The sequence below is a fragment of the Notamacropus eugenii genome, chromosome 2 (assembly GCF_028372415.1).
Source record: "Notamacropus eugenii isolate mMacEug1 chromosome 2, mMacEug1.pri_v2, whole genome shotgun sequence".
In the NCBI taxonomy this organism is placed as follows: Eukaryota; Metazoa; Chordata; class Mammalia; order Diprotodontia; family Macropodidae; genus Notamacropus; species Notamacropus eugenii.
The window spans coordinates 152,782,930-152,799,101 of record NC_092873.1 but is presented as its reverse complement, the minus strand read 5'-3'; positions in this window follow the sequence as shown (position 1 = coordinate 152,799,101).

The following is a 16,172-nucleotide window of genomic DNA, read 5'->3' as shown; positions in this document are numbered from 1 at the left end:
ATGGTGGGATTTCATTATAGTGGAAAATTTCCTCCATTGACAAAGATGGCAAACCCTTCATTCCTGTCTCTTTGTATCTCCCAAAGGAGGCTTGTACAGACTTAGAAATGCATTGTAGTATGTGATTTTTTTTTTAAGTTTGTGACAAAGTTGATAGAGGAAGTAGAGTTCATGAGTTCCCAGCACCATATTGCCTAATCTCTCCCAAAGTTTTCCTCTTCATGCAGTCATTGAGTGTATTATATTCTTCATATAAATCCATCTCAAGACTCCTCTCTCTAAAACTAACAATAACCTATCTAAAATGTGTACAAGTGTTATCAGTGGTTATGGAATGGTAAAAAAAGTTGAATAGGATACAACCAATGCCCTAGAAGAACAAAAAGGTTTTCACTATTTATTTTTAAGTTCTATGTAATCATTTGTTATTGAAAACCCCCAGTTACAATATGGTAGCTCTTACTAATCATTTATCCACTCACATTCATTGTCTCCCCTTAGATAATTTGAATATACACCTATGTTTATAGGGACCTGAGTATAGAGATCATATGAGTTGTATTTTTTTTAAATTAGAAAAGAATCAGATCATATAATCTTTCACAGTTATGGGTAAGAGACAAATTCTTAGAGAAATGAAGGATAAACACAATTATGAAAGGAAAGACAAAATAAAGAATTTTTAGAATATGAAATCAAAAATATGTTGCATGGACAAAATTAAATCATTTAGGAAAAGAAGGTATGTGATTAAATGGGAAAACAATTTTACATCAAATTTCTATGATGAGATAAGAACTCACTATTCAAGATATATTGACAACTATCAGAAACATGTATATAACCAAATTCCATTCATTCATTCGATCAATAAATACTTACTAAACACCATTTCCATTCAAGGAACTATGCTATTCCTTAATACATAAATGATCAAAAGGATGAACAAATATTTTTCAAAAGAAAAATTCCAAACTATCAATAGTCATAAAAAGAATGCTCCAAATAACTAACAATAAATGAAATTCAGACTACAGAAAATTTGAGATTTTACTTCATAATAAAGAAATTGGCAAAGTTGACAAAAGATGTGAATAGCCAGTGTTGGAAGGATTTTGGAAAAATAAACATGCCAATGCATTGTTGGTGGAGCTATGAATTAGTACAACGAGTTTGAAAGCAATTTAGAATAATAGAAATAGGTGGATAAAAATGACCACATCCTTTGATACAAAGATTTCTATATTAGTCATATGCCCCAAAGAGGTTATTTACAAAAAAGAAGGGTTTATATGCACCAAAATAGCAACAATTGTTATGGTAGTAAAGAACTAGAAAAAGAGGATACTCATTGACTGAAGAATACCTAAACGTATCCTGGCACATTTAATATAATGGACTATTACTGTATGTAAGAAACAATGAACATCATGAATATGGAGAAGTATTGACATGAACTGATAAAAAAGTGAAGTAGACAGAGACAGAAAGGCAATAACAGTCTATAACAAAATAAATTAGGACAACCATATAAAACAATCAGGTATGAACATTGTGAAATTAAAAAGAAAAACTTCAGCCCTTAAAAAAGAAACATGAGAAAACAACTCTCCCAGTCCTTCACATATGACATCAGGTGTTTTGTTTTTTTATTGATCAGTTTTGCTGATTTTTGTTTTTAATAGTGTTATTTGTTTTTAAGTGAAAACTTTCTTGGTTGAAGGAGAAATCTAATTAATTTAAAAACAAAAGATATGGATCAAAATCAACTTTTGAAAACTCAGTTACAGAGTCAAAGGGTATAGGTAGGTTGATAAGTCTTTGGGCAAAATTCCAGATTGCTTTCCAAAATAGTTGGATCAGTTCACAATTCTGCCAACAATGAATTAGTGTTCTTATTAGTTTTCCATATCCTCTCCAACATTTGTGACTTTACCTTTCCATCATCTAGTCAATCTGGTAGGTGTAAAATTCTGTCTCAAGGTTTTTTATGTATTTCTCTAATCAATAATGATTTAGAGCATTTTATGACTATAATTTGTTTTGATTTCTTCACTGTAAAATTGCCTGTTCATGTCTTTTAATCATTTATCACTTGGGGAATGATTGGTTGTTAATAGATTTGACAAAATTCTTTATATATTTTAGATATGAGACTTTTACGTGATAAACTGTCCATAATTTTTTCCCAGTGTTCTGCTTTCCTTCTAATCTTGGTTACATTTGTTTCATTAGTACAAAACCTTTTTAATTTAATGCAATTGAAATTATCCAATAAGACATAGGACGAAAGACTATCTGCATGCAGAGAAAGAACTGATAATATTTATGTATATATATATATAGGCAGTACGTGTGTCTGTGTGTGTATACATATTTGTGTTTAATGGTAGCCTTCTCTAGGCTGGTGGGGAGAGGAAGGAGGGAAGAAAAAGGAAAAAAATGCACAATAATTTTGCTGCATATTTGAAAGAAATATCAAGTTGTGCATGGTAGATTCACAGTTTCATGTGCAATCATTTGTTATTGTACTGTTATAGAAATGCTTGTTTTATTTTACAAATTAAAATTTAAAAATCCAACTATACTGTTAACTCTTTGAAGTCACGCATTTTATCACGTTTTTTGTCTGCCCTGAGTTCATTTGAATGTACTCATTTGTTCATTTTTGGTGATCCCAAATAGTTCCTTGTCCCTTATGGAGTAACAATAGCAAAATAAATTGGTTTTGACATCTACTAAACACTTCCTGTGCACAAAAATAGTAAAGAAAATACAGACAGAAAAACAAGGTGATTTTTTTAGTATTTGTTTTGCCTAAAGGGTAAGATCATTTGCATTCGTAAATATTTAAAAACTCATCCCCTCAGTGAATGACTTTATAGGTATTGTTATACTTGATGGGAAAAATGGGTTGAGCTATCCTTTTCTGACCTCTGTATCTGCTTACTGTTGTACTTAAAAAGAAGCAGACTTGTGCTTGGGATTGGAATCAAGACTGAGGTACAAAATGTCTCTATTTGGCTTTCAAGATCCTTAACAAAGTTGGCTCACACTGTCTTTCTGACCTTCTTGTATATTACTCCTCTCCCATACCCTACAGTTTAGGCAAAGTGGCATTCTTGCTATTCCCCACATGGCACTACATTTCCTGTTTTCCTATCTTTTCACTGGCTTTCCCTATACTGAGAATATACTCCTCCTCTCATTTGTCTCATAGGATCCCTCTCTTCCTTCAAGACACAACTGATGTATCTTCTATATGAACCCTTTCCTGGTCTGCCATATTGCTCTTGCCCTCTACCCAAAACTTGCACTCAACTATTTTTTATTTATTTGTATTAAGGCTTCATACTTAATCTGTGCATACTTCTGTAAGTACTCATTGGAAGGTACATTAGAATACAATCCCTTTACAGGAAGGAAAGTTTCATTCTTTTCATTTCTGATCCCAATGCATAACATTGTGCCTCATAAACACTGGACACTTAGTAAATGCTTGCAGATTGGTTGGAGACTGATTGGGCTCAGTTCAGTTTGACCTTGACCTTTGACCTGTCCTACAGACTATTTTCTATACTTAAAATTAACTTAATTTCCCTGGGCCTTAGTTTCTTCATCTACAAAAGGAGGGGTTTGGACTAGATGTCCTCTGAGGGTTCTTCCAGCTCTACATATATAATCTTATGTAGTATTTCCAGAAACAAAAGAGTACTTTTCAGGGTTTAGCATTCATATCTTAGGAATCTGGCTTCTGCTCAACCTGTCACCAACTTTGCTAATTTGTTCCTTCTGTGAGCTTGGGAAATTAGTTTAATATTTCTTGGGCAGAGGTTTTTGTATCTTCAAAACATAGGATTTTGGCTAGATTTGAGGGAACTTTGGCCTCAAAGTTACATGTGACCCTTTAGGTCCTCAAGTGCAGTCCTTTGACTGAATTTCCCAACATCCTCTTTGAAACTTTAAAATAATACTTCCAATCAAATTCTAGAATGTAAGGCTAATAAACAGTCATTGAAAGATGTTCTACAGGTCCAAGAAAACTATAAAGGTCAGAAAGAGGAATCTGTGACATGATGGTGGGGGCTGGCCCAGAGTCTAAGTGGATGAAACCCTAAGGGTGGGACCAGGTGGTAGCAACAGAAGGAACAGAAGCTTCAGGAGCACTCAAACCAGAGACAGTAAGGGGACCTGGCAATTGATCAGAATAAGATTACTGTTAGTAATGAAAAAAGGATCAGGTGCTGTTTGGTAGCTCCATTGCCAATATCAACTTCTGCATCATAAATCAAGGACAGAGAAAACTACTTTCCATCAAGAGGAACAGCATAATTTTTGGTCAGAAGAGATAAGAGACACTGAGGAATCGTATCACTTCCAGACCCAAGAGAGCAGGACAGTTGAGTTGTATTCTGATCTCACGGGATCAAGGATCCTGAAGAACAGTATTATTTCCAGTCCCAAGGGAGCAGAAATCCTTAAGGTTAAAGACTAGAGCAAAGACCAGAAAAGGAGTGACCACCCCTTTTTTTCAGATCACACCACAATGAAAGTAACAACAATATCTAAAGCCCCAGAACTGGCTCTGAAAACAATAGTGTGAAAAAGTCTGAAGATAGCATTCCCCTGCATTAGGCAAATGGAAGCTAATGGCTAAATGGGACATCAAAAAAAGAACAGTAAAATTAAGCCCAAATAATGAAAAACAAAATAGATGAAAATATTAAATTAATTATTGGATAAACATCTAACCTAGAAAACAGATTAAGGAGAGTTAATTTAAGAATTATTAGAAAACCATGATCAAAGAAAGAAAGAAGATATCGTTTTACGAAATACAGAAAAACTGCCCTGATATCCTAAAACCAGAGGATAAAACAGAAATTGAAAGAATTCATGGATCACCACCTGAAAGAGATCATAAAATGTAAACTCTTAGAAATACTGTAGCCAAATTCTAGAGCTTCTAGGTCAAAAAAAATTGTTTCAAGCAGAAAGAAACCATTCAAATACAGTGGAAACACAGTCAGGTTCACACAAAAGTTTGAAACTACTATGTTACAGGTGTGAAGGGCTTAAAATATTATATTCTGAAAGGCAAAAGACCTGAGATTAAAACAAAGAATAACCTACCCAAAAAATTGACGGTAGTCTTTCAAAGAATAATATGGATATTTAATGAAATAAAGGATTTTCTAGAATTTCTGATGCAAAGAATAGAACAGAAAAAATTGACTGTCAAAAATAAGACTCAATAAAAGCATAAAAGTGCAAACATAAAGGAATAATCATAAGAGACTCAATATGGTTAAACTATTTGTCTTTGTACATGTGAAGATGAAGTACATAACTTCTATGAAGTTTATAATTATTAGGTTAATTGAAGGATTTTACATAGAAAGAGGGTGTGAGAGTAGGTTTATGTTGTAATGATGTGAAAAAAATAGGCAAATAATAAAACTCTCTTTTTTTGCAGATAATATGATGACATGCTTGAAAAATCTCAAATACCCAAAAGTTAGTTGAAACAATTAATCATTTTCTCAAAGTAGCAAGATATAAAATAAATCTAACATGAATCATAAGTAATTCTGTACATCACAAATGAAACCCTCTCAGTAAAGAGAGTAAAAAATATCTCATTTAAAATAACTCTATGTAGTATAACATATGTAGCAGTACACATGCAAAAAAAAAAAAAGCCCAGGAACTACATAAAATTATAAAAAAAAAACTTTTCATACAAATAAAATCAGATTTAAATTACTGGAGATATATTAATTGTTCATAGATAGGCAGGGACAACATTAAAAAAATGACAAATTTACCTAAAATAATTTATATATTCAATGCCATCCCAATTATATATATATATATATATATATATATATATATATATGAAGGAGGTTTAGCAGTACCAGATTTAAAACTATATAATAAAGAGTTGATTTTCAAAACTATCAGTTACTGGCTAAGAAATAAAAAGGTAGATCAATGGAACAGACTAGACATACAACTTATAACTGCAAATATTAACCTTGTGTTGACAAGTTGAAAGACTTAAGTTTTAGGGATAAACATACTTATTTGGTTAAAAAATTGTAGGCAAAACCAGAAAGCATATGGCAAAAATTGGGCATAAAACACTATGTTACACCATAGAACAAGGTAAGGACAAACTCACCTAGATATAGTGATATTACAAAAAAATTAGAAGGAAAACATTAGAATGTGTTACTTATCAGACTTACTAATAGGTGAAAAATTCATGAATAAACAAGAGATAAAGAAAAGAGTGAGGTATAAATTAGATTTTTAAATTAGACTAAACTAAAAAAAATTTCCACAAATAAAATCAACATAAGCAAGATCAGAAGGAAAGAAGAAAATTGGAGGGAAATTTTATAGACAGTTTCTAAGATAAAGGTCTCATGTCTCAAATATTTAAAGAACTTTGCAAATTCTATAAGAATATGAGTCATTCTCCAATTGGCAAATGGCCAATTTATGGCAGCTTTCCATTAAAGGAATAAAAACAATTTATAGTCATATAAAAAATGCTCTAAATGATTATGGATTAGAGAAATGGAAATTAAAATGACCTTGAAATATCATTTTACACTATCAGATTGGCTTAACTGACTGAAGGGGAAAGCAACAAATATTGTAAGGGATGTAGAAAAATTGGTGCACTAACTCACTAGTGGTGGAATTATGAACTGACTCAACCATTTTGCAGACCAATCTGGAATTATGCCCAAAAGAGTTATTAAATTGATTCTACTTTTGGCTCAGCTATACCACTACTAGGTCTATTTCCAAAAATAATTATGGAAAAAGGAAAAGAATCTACATGTTTTAAAATATGTATAGCAGCTCCATTTATGGGGTCAAAGAATTAGAAATTGTAGGGATGACCAACAAGCGGGAAATGGTTGAACAAGTTTTGATATGTGATTGCCATGGAATACTATTGTGTTTTTAAAAATGATGAACTCAACGATCTTAGAAAAAACTGGATATATTTTCATGTAACAATGAAGAGCAAAATGAGCAGAACCAAGAGAGCATTGTACAAAGTCATAGCAGCATTCTTTAAAGAACAATACTGAGTAACTATCAGGAGTAGGGAACCTGTAGCCTCAACTCCACATGTGGCCCTTTAGGTCCTCAAGTGTAACCCTTTAAATCTAAACTTCATAGAACAAATAAGGTTTTGTTTTGTTTTTTTAGTCAAAGGTGCACACTTGAAGACCTAGAAGGCCCAAGCTTGCAGGTGCCCTACCCTTGGAATTATTTTGACTATTATAAATACCCATATTAACTACAAAAGACATATGAAGGAAGATATTATCTGCATTCAGAGAAAGAACTGATAAATGGATGTATAGAATGATTTTATACACACACACACTCACATACACACACATACCCATACTTCATACATGCATGCATATTTGTGTTTAATGGTAGCCATCTCTAGGACAGGGAGGGTAAGAAAAAATTTTAAATAAACTTACATGATAATTTTATAATATATCTAAAAGAAATGGCAAGTTATACATGATAGATTTATAGTTTCATGTGCAATTATCATTTATTAATTCTACTATATTATGGAAATCCTTGTTTTATTTCATAAATTAAAAATGAAACAAATATTTTTTTAAAAGCAGGAATGTCCTGGGAGATGGGGAGAGAGATAGAATGAGAATAATTATCTCACATGAAAGATGGATATAAGGAAGAACTTTTATCATGCAGAGGAAAATGAGGTGGGAATGTTTTAATCTCACTCATACATAAATTGTTCCGAAGAGAAAATATAAACACACACACACACACTCAAATGGAATTAAAAATCAGTTTTAAGCAACAAGTAAGATAGGAATGGAATAAAAGAAGTGCAAGGGGGAGAAAAAATAAATGGGACAGCATGTAAAAGAAGTGGTCAAAATTAAAATAGACTTTAGAAAGGGAATAGGCTGAAGAGAGAAAAGAAGCAGAAAGAAATAGATGAAAGAAAGTGCATTTAGTAATCATAATTCCAGACGTGAATGAAATGAACTTATCCCTAAAATGGAAGAAGACAGCAGAATGAATTGGAAACCAGAATCCAACAATCTGTTCTTTACAAGAAACATATGTGAAATAGACATGCAGAGTCAACATAAGTACCTGGAATAGAATCTATTATGCCTCACCTAAAATAAAAACAAACAAACAAAAACACACACACACACACACACACACACACACAAAACAGGGGTAGAAATCGTGATCTCTGACAAAACAAAAGGAAAAATAGACATAATTAAAAGGAATGAGAAGGGAAATCATATTTTGCTAAAAGTCACCATAGACAACATGGCAAAATTCAAATGAACTGATGCAAAGTGAAATGAGAAGAACCAAGAGATCCTTGTACACAGGAACAGCAATGTTGTAATGATCAACTAGGAAGGACTTGGCTACTCTAATCAATACAATGATCTAAGACAATTCCAAAGTATTCATAATGAAAAAAAATGTTATCCACCCCCAGAAAGAGGACTGTTGAACTCTGAGTGCAAATTAAAGTATAATTTCTTTCTTTCTTTTTTGCTTTCCTGTCATGTGGCTAATATGTAAATATGTTTTGCATGATTTCACAATATAATATAATCGATATAATTTTGCTTGCCTTCTCAGTAAGATGATTAAGGGAAAGTTGGAGGAAAAGAATTTAGCATTCAAAAGTAAAAGAAGGTTAGAAATAAATTTTAAAAAATTGAATTTAAAAATCAGAAACTAAGATATCTAATCCTAAAGAATGAGTGGGTCAGAGAACAAATTATAGAAGTAATCAATAATTTCATTAGTGAGTACAATAACAATGTGACAACAAACCAAAATATGGTTTATATGAAATACAGCCAAAGCAGTACTTGGGGAAAAATTTATATTTCTAAATATGTACATCAACAAAAGAAAGAGAGACCAATGAACTGGGCATAAAACTAAAAAGCACTAATTTAACAAACCAACAATGAAAAATTCAAAATTAGTCAACAAAATAGAAATCCTAAAAATGAAAGGAGAGATTAGTAAAATACCTAGTAAATAAAACTAGGAACTAGCTTTATGAAAAACAATAAAATAGATAAATCATTGGTTAATCTGATTTTTTTAAGAAGAAGAAAGTCAAATTACATATATCAAAATTAAAAAGGATGTATGGACATCAATGAAGATGAAATTAAAGCAATTATTGGGAGTTATTTTACCCAATAATATGCCAGAAAAACCAACAATTGAAGTGAAAATGATTAATATAAACTGCCCAGATTAACAGAAGAGGAAATAGAATACTTAATTCTGTTTTAGAAAAACAAATTGGACAAATCAACGAGTTCACAAAGAAAAATATCCCCAGAACCAAAAAGATTTACAAGTGAATTCTGCAAAACTATTTAAGAAAAAAATTATCCCAATATTATTAAAGCTATTTGAAAAAACAGGGAAATAAAAATTTTACTATGTTCTTTTTATGAGAAAAATATGGTGCTGATACCTAAACCAGAGAAAGCAAAAACAGAGAAAAAAATCTATAGACCAATTTCCTTCATGAATATTTGTGCAATAATTTAATGCTAACAAGGATTTTAAAGCAATATATCACAAAAGATCATACACTGTGACCAAGCAGAACTTATGCCAGGAGCACAGGGCTGGTTCATTATTAGGAAGACCATCAGCATAATCGATCATAACAATAACAGAAACCACAAACAGCATATCAAAAAATTGAGAAAAAATCTTTGAAAAAAATATAACAACTATTCCTGTTAAAAACACTAGAAAGCATTGAAATTTATGGAGTCTTTCTTAAAATGATAATTAGTGTCTATCTAAAACAAAAAGGAAGCAATATCTGAGATGAAGATAAACATAAAGCCTTCCCAGCAAAATCAAGCATGAAGCAAGGATATCTCTCATCACCACTATTATTCAATACTTTACTAAGAATGCCAGATATAACAATAAGACAAAAAAAGAAATTGAAATAAAAATAGGCAATGAGGAAACAAAATTATTGCTCTTTGCAGATGATAGATGTTACTTAGAGAATCAAGCAAAACAACAGTTGAAACCATTTAAACCTTCATCAAGTTGCAGGATATGAAATAACCCCTCATAAATCATCAGCATTTGTAGTGCCAACAAAAAACAGTAGGAAAAGATATAGAAGTACAATTCTACCTAATTTTAATTACTTATTCAGTGTTACAGCAATCAAATTACTAAAGAATTATTTTCTAGAATTAGAAAAAATAACAAAATTCTTCTGGGAGGAAAAAGATTTTTTTAAAAATGAAGAGAATTGATGAAAAAATATGAAGGTGACCAAGCAGTAATATGCTCAGATCTCAAATTGCATTACAAAACTGTAATCACCAAAGTCATCTGGTACCAACTCAGAAATTTAATGGCAAATCAGTGAAATCAATTATATATACAATATAGAATACTAAATGACCACAGTAATCTAGTGTTTAAAAAAAACGATCCAAACTTTTAAGAAAAGAACTCACTATCAGACAAAAATTTCTGCTACCACTTAAAGTCAGTTTAGCAGAAACAAGGTATGAACAAACTTGCTATGTTGTGTACCAAGATAAAATCAAAATGGATAAATGATTTAGATATAAAGGATAATATAAGTAAATTAGAGGAGAGTGGAAAATGTGCCTTTTAGGATCCATTGATAAGGCAAGAGTTAGTGACCAAAGAAGAGATAGAGAAAATCATGGAAAATCAAATAGATGATTTTGATTACATGTAATTTAAAAGTTTTCACACAAGTGAAACTAATGCACCCAAAACTAGAAGAAATCTTGTGGAAAACTTGGGGGGAAACCTTTACAACAAGTTTTTCTGACACAAGCCTCATTTTTTTCAAATATATAGTGAACTGGACAAAATTTATAAAACTCATACCCTTTTCCCCAGTTGATAAATGGTGAAGGGATATGAACAGGTAGCTTTCAGAAGAAGAAATCAAAACTACCAAAAATCACATGAAAAAATACTCCAATTTACTACTGATTAGCAAAAATCAAATTAAAACAACTCTGAGATAACACCTCAAGACTATCAGATTGGCTAACACAACACAAAAGGAAAACGACAAATGGTGGAGGGGATGTGAAAAAATTGAGACACTAATGCATTGTTAGTGGAATTGTGAACTAGTCCAATCATTTTGGAGAGCAATTTGGAACTATATCCAAAGTGCTATAAAATTGAGTTTACCCTTTCACCCAGAAATATCACTAAAATCTGTGCCTCAAAAAGATCAAAGGAAAGAGAAAGAACTCATTTGTGCGTAAGCATGTATGTATATCAAGATATACATACATATACATATATACATATATGTGTGTTTATGTGTGTATATATACATATATATGTATATTTATATCTTTTTCTGGTAGTAGAAAGCAAGGGGTTGTTCATCATTTGGGGAACAGATGAATAAGTCGTGGTATATGATTGTGATGGAACACTACTGCACTATAAGAAATAATGAGCAGGATGGTTTCACAAAAACCTTGGAAAACTTATATGAACTCATGCAAACTGAAGTAAGATGAACAAAAGAGACACTGTACATAATAATAGCAATATTGTAAGGATCATTGTGAATGATTTGGCTTCTCTGATCAAGACAATGAACCAAGACAATTCCAAAGGACTTACGATGAAAAATACCACCCATCTCCATAGATAGAACTAATGAACTCTGAGTGTAGCATGTTGCATACTTTTCTTACTTTCTCTACTTTTCTTTTTGGATATGCATGCATGTGTGTGTTTTATTTTGCAACATGACATATGGAAATATTTTGCATGACTTCACATGTCTAATCAACATCAACTGCTTTCCTTTTCAATGAAGTAACAAGAATGAGATGGAAGAGGAGAATTTGTAACTCAAAATTTCTAAAGATGAATGTTAAAATTGTTTTTCCATGTAATTGGGAAATATGTAATGTAATAAAATATGCTTTTAAAAGTCAATTAGAGGTAAAAAGTGACTCTGAACAATTTTAGAGCAGCAGAAGCCACAGAACAACAGACTGAAAGAAATTTCTAGCCCAAGAAAACCTGGAAGGCTGACAGGAAAGGTCTATTGAACAGGGCATGGAGCAAAAATCGCAAGTCAGTCTTGGTCACACAGCACCAGGAGGAACAGGACCAGAACAGGCCTCAGGGGAAGAATCCCAATCAGCAGAGGAGGTTCTTACATTCCTCAACCCACAAATGCCATGGACAACTTCAAAGGTCAGCGAGAGGGCTTTTTTACCTGGGCAAAAAGGGAGCAGGGTACTTGCCTAGCCTCAGCCCCAGGCAGTGGTGGTGGAGGCAGCAGGAGCAGCAGTGTGGCAGCAACTGCAGTGTCCATTTGTGGAGGCCTTAGCCTAAAGCCACTGGGGGAATTGAGCAGCTGATCTAAATCTTAGCCAGGAGCCCAGGAGTGAGGAAGAGCCCTGACATGACCAAGCAGGAGGTAGTTGTAGAAAGGGAATTATCCTACTCTCACATTCTGGGTGGAAAAGTTTTTGGTTACTCCCAGACCAGTGCACAGATCAGGAGAGGAGTAAACTCCTCTCCCTTGATTGTGCCACCTTGGAAGAAGTGAGAACTTACAGGTCCCCAGAGGATACCCTCCTCTTCGCAAAGGACTGAAAAGTCAAATAACTGGCTGGGAAAATGCCCCAAAAGGGGAAAAAATAAGACTATAGAAGGTTAATTTCTTCATGAACAAGTATTTTCTTCTATCATTTCAGATGAGGAAGAACAATGCTAACCATCAGAGGCCTCCAAAATAAATATGCAATGGTCTCAGGCCATGGAAGAGCTCAAAAAGGATTTTAAAAATAAAGCAAGAGAGGTGGAGGAAAAATTGGGAAGAGAAATTAAAGTAATCCAAGAAAATCAGGAAAAGCAAGTCAACAGCTTGCTAAAGGAGACCCAGAAAATACTGAAGAAAATAACACCTTTGAAAATAGGCTAACAGTTGCAAAAGAGGTCCATAATGCCAATGAGAAGCAGAATATTTTAAAAAGCAGAATTAGCCAAAAGGAAAAGGAGGTTCAAAAGCTCACTGAAGAAAATAGTTCTTTAAAAATTAGAATGGAGTAGGTACAAGCTAATGATTTTATGAGAAGCCAAGAAATGACAAAACAAAATCAAAAAAATGAAAAAATGGAAGATAATGTGAAATATCTCATTAGAAAAACAACTGACCTGGAAAATAGATCCAGGAAACACAATTTAAAAATTATGAGGCTACCTGAAAACCATGATCAATGAAAGAGACTAGATATAATCTTTCATGAAATTATCAAGGAAAATTGTCCTGATATTCTAGAACCAGAGGGCAAAATAAATAATTCACCGACCACCTCCTGAAAGAGACCCAAAAAGAGAAATTCTTAGGAATATTGTGGCCAAATTTCGGAGTTTCCAGGTCAAGGAGAAAATATTGTAAGCAGCTAGAAAGAAACAATTTGAGTATTGTGGAAATACAATCAGGATAACACAGGATCTGGCAAGTTCTACATTAAGGGATGAAAGGGCTTGGAATATGATATTCCAGAAGCCAAAGGAACTGGGATTAAAACCAATAATCACCTACCCAGCAAAACTGAGTACAATACTTCAGGGAGAAAAAAATGGTCATTCAATGATATAGAGGACTTTCAAGCATTCTTGATGAAAAGACCAGAGCTGAATAGAAAATTTGACTTTCAAACACAAGAATCAAGAAAAGCATGAAAACGTGAATAGGAAAGAGAAATCATAAGGGACTTACTAAAGCTGAACTGTGTACATTCCTATATGGGAAGATAATATTTGTAACTCTTGAGATGTTTCTCAGTATTTGGGTAGTCAGAGGGATTACACACACACACACACACACACACACACACACACACACACAACAGGTTGAATTGAATAAGATGGGATGATATCAAAAAAAATTAAGGGGTGAGAGTGGAATATATTGGTAGAAGGAAGGGAGAACTGGAATAGGGAAAATTATCACTCCTAAAAGAAGCAAGAAAAAGATTTCTCAGTGAAGGAGAAAAGGGAGGAGGTGAGAGAGAAAAAGTGAAGCTTACCCTCTTCACATTTGGTTTAAGGAGGAAATAAGATACTCACTCAATTTGGTATGAAAATCTATCTTACACTCCAGGAAAGTAGGGGAGAAGTGGACAAGTAGGGTAAGAGGAATGATAGAAGGGAGGGCAAATCGGAAACTAGAGTAATTAAAAGTAAACAGTTTTGGGGAGGCACACAGTCAAATGAGATCATGGATTAATGGGGGCAGGATAGCATGGAGGCAAATACAGTTTGTCTTACACAACAAGATTATTATAGAAGTCTTTTGCAAAACTATACATAGACAGCCTATATTGAATTGTGTTCTCAGTAGGGATGGGTGGAGAGGGTGGAAGGGAAACAAGTTGGAATTCAAAGTATTTGAAATGAGTGTTGAGAATTGTTTTTGCATACAACTTGGAAATAGGAAATACAGGTAGTGGAGTATAGAAATCTATCTTGCCCTACAAGGAAAGAGAGAAGATGGGGATAAGGGAAGGGTGGGATGTGATAGAAGAGAGGGCATATTGAGGGAAGGGGTAATCAGAATGCAAGACATTTTGGGGTGGGGGAGGTGGGATATGGGGAGAAAATTTGGAACTCAAAATTTTGTGGAAATGAATGTAGAAAACTAAAAATAAATAAATAAACATTTAAAAAAAATAAAGTGAATTAGAGCTTTTATCTATGTTATTCTAGAGACCACTTGCCTTAGTAATATGAACTTGGCAAAACTTATTCATGGATTTCATTTTCATTCAATGCTCATTGAGTTCCAACTCTTACCAATGTCTTGTTGAAAATATTATGGGCAAAGTATATTGAAAAACGTGCTTGAACTCAGAAACTTCAAATTATAGCTCTGTCCCTTGATATGGTTCACCTTGGACAAGTCACTTAAATATTCTAAACCTTTCTTAATTCTTAAAGTGAAAGAGGGGAAGGGGCAATAGAGGGAAAAAAGAGAGTAGATACTTTCTAAGGTCACTTTCTGGTTTCAGTGTAGAATCCTTGAAAGTCAGACCATTAGTTCTTTTCTACTTATTTCTGACATGTATGAGTCTACTTTTCCTGTTAAGTAAATTTGGCACCTAGCATTCCAAGGACCCTTGCTTCCATGTCCAGTGTATTTTATCTTGATCTTGCTAAAAACAAGTTTCTATTTGCCTTTACACACATCTAATTCCATTGAGTTTTCCCATGAACAGATCACCTCAAAATACAGGTGAGTGGAGCAAATATCCTATAAGTGTGAAGTTGAATATGGGATTCCAGAGATGAGGAGGCAAAGTAATGACATGGTAAACAAAAGAGATCATTATTGCCAGTGGTTCAGTGTTACTGCTGTCAAGACAATAGTGTACCAAGAATGGATTCACCATAGTTTGTAATCAAGCCTGTAAGTAGCTCAAGAAGAGAACTCACCCACCCATCATGCATTGTCAATTACATGGTTTGGAACAGTTTGAGAAGTCTCTGGGAAATACAAGCCAAAGGACAGGAAAGAGTGCTATTAAAGCAGTTACAAATAGTTCAGAGAGGTTTGTAACTTATAAGCCATTGTTCCCTTCCAGTGGTGGCTATATTGACCATCACTGGAGCTTCCTACCATCTAGTTAGAGCTGGAAGTGACTTAGGTAATTTACCTCAGGTCAAACTGCTAGAAATATCTAGATAGGCAAGATTTGAACCCAGGTTTTCCTGACTCTAACTTCAACAGTCAAGTTAGGAACTAAATCGAAATTTTCTGACACCAAATTCATTGTCATCTAGCTTTCATCCAACCCCTTTTGCCAATCTCCAAGAAGGAAAATGGTGTAGAATGGGAACTCTATCATATAAATCAAGCTTCTGCAAAACTTTATCACACAAGCAACTGTGTCCAAGATGCTTACCTCATATGGCTCTTCAGGCAAGATGGCATGACTTCCTTCCAGTTAGAGCTTTAGGCAGTAACATATGACACATGATGGGTACATCTCATGTCCTTCTGTATCTGAGATGTTTGTAGGTGTCAAGAA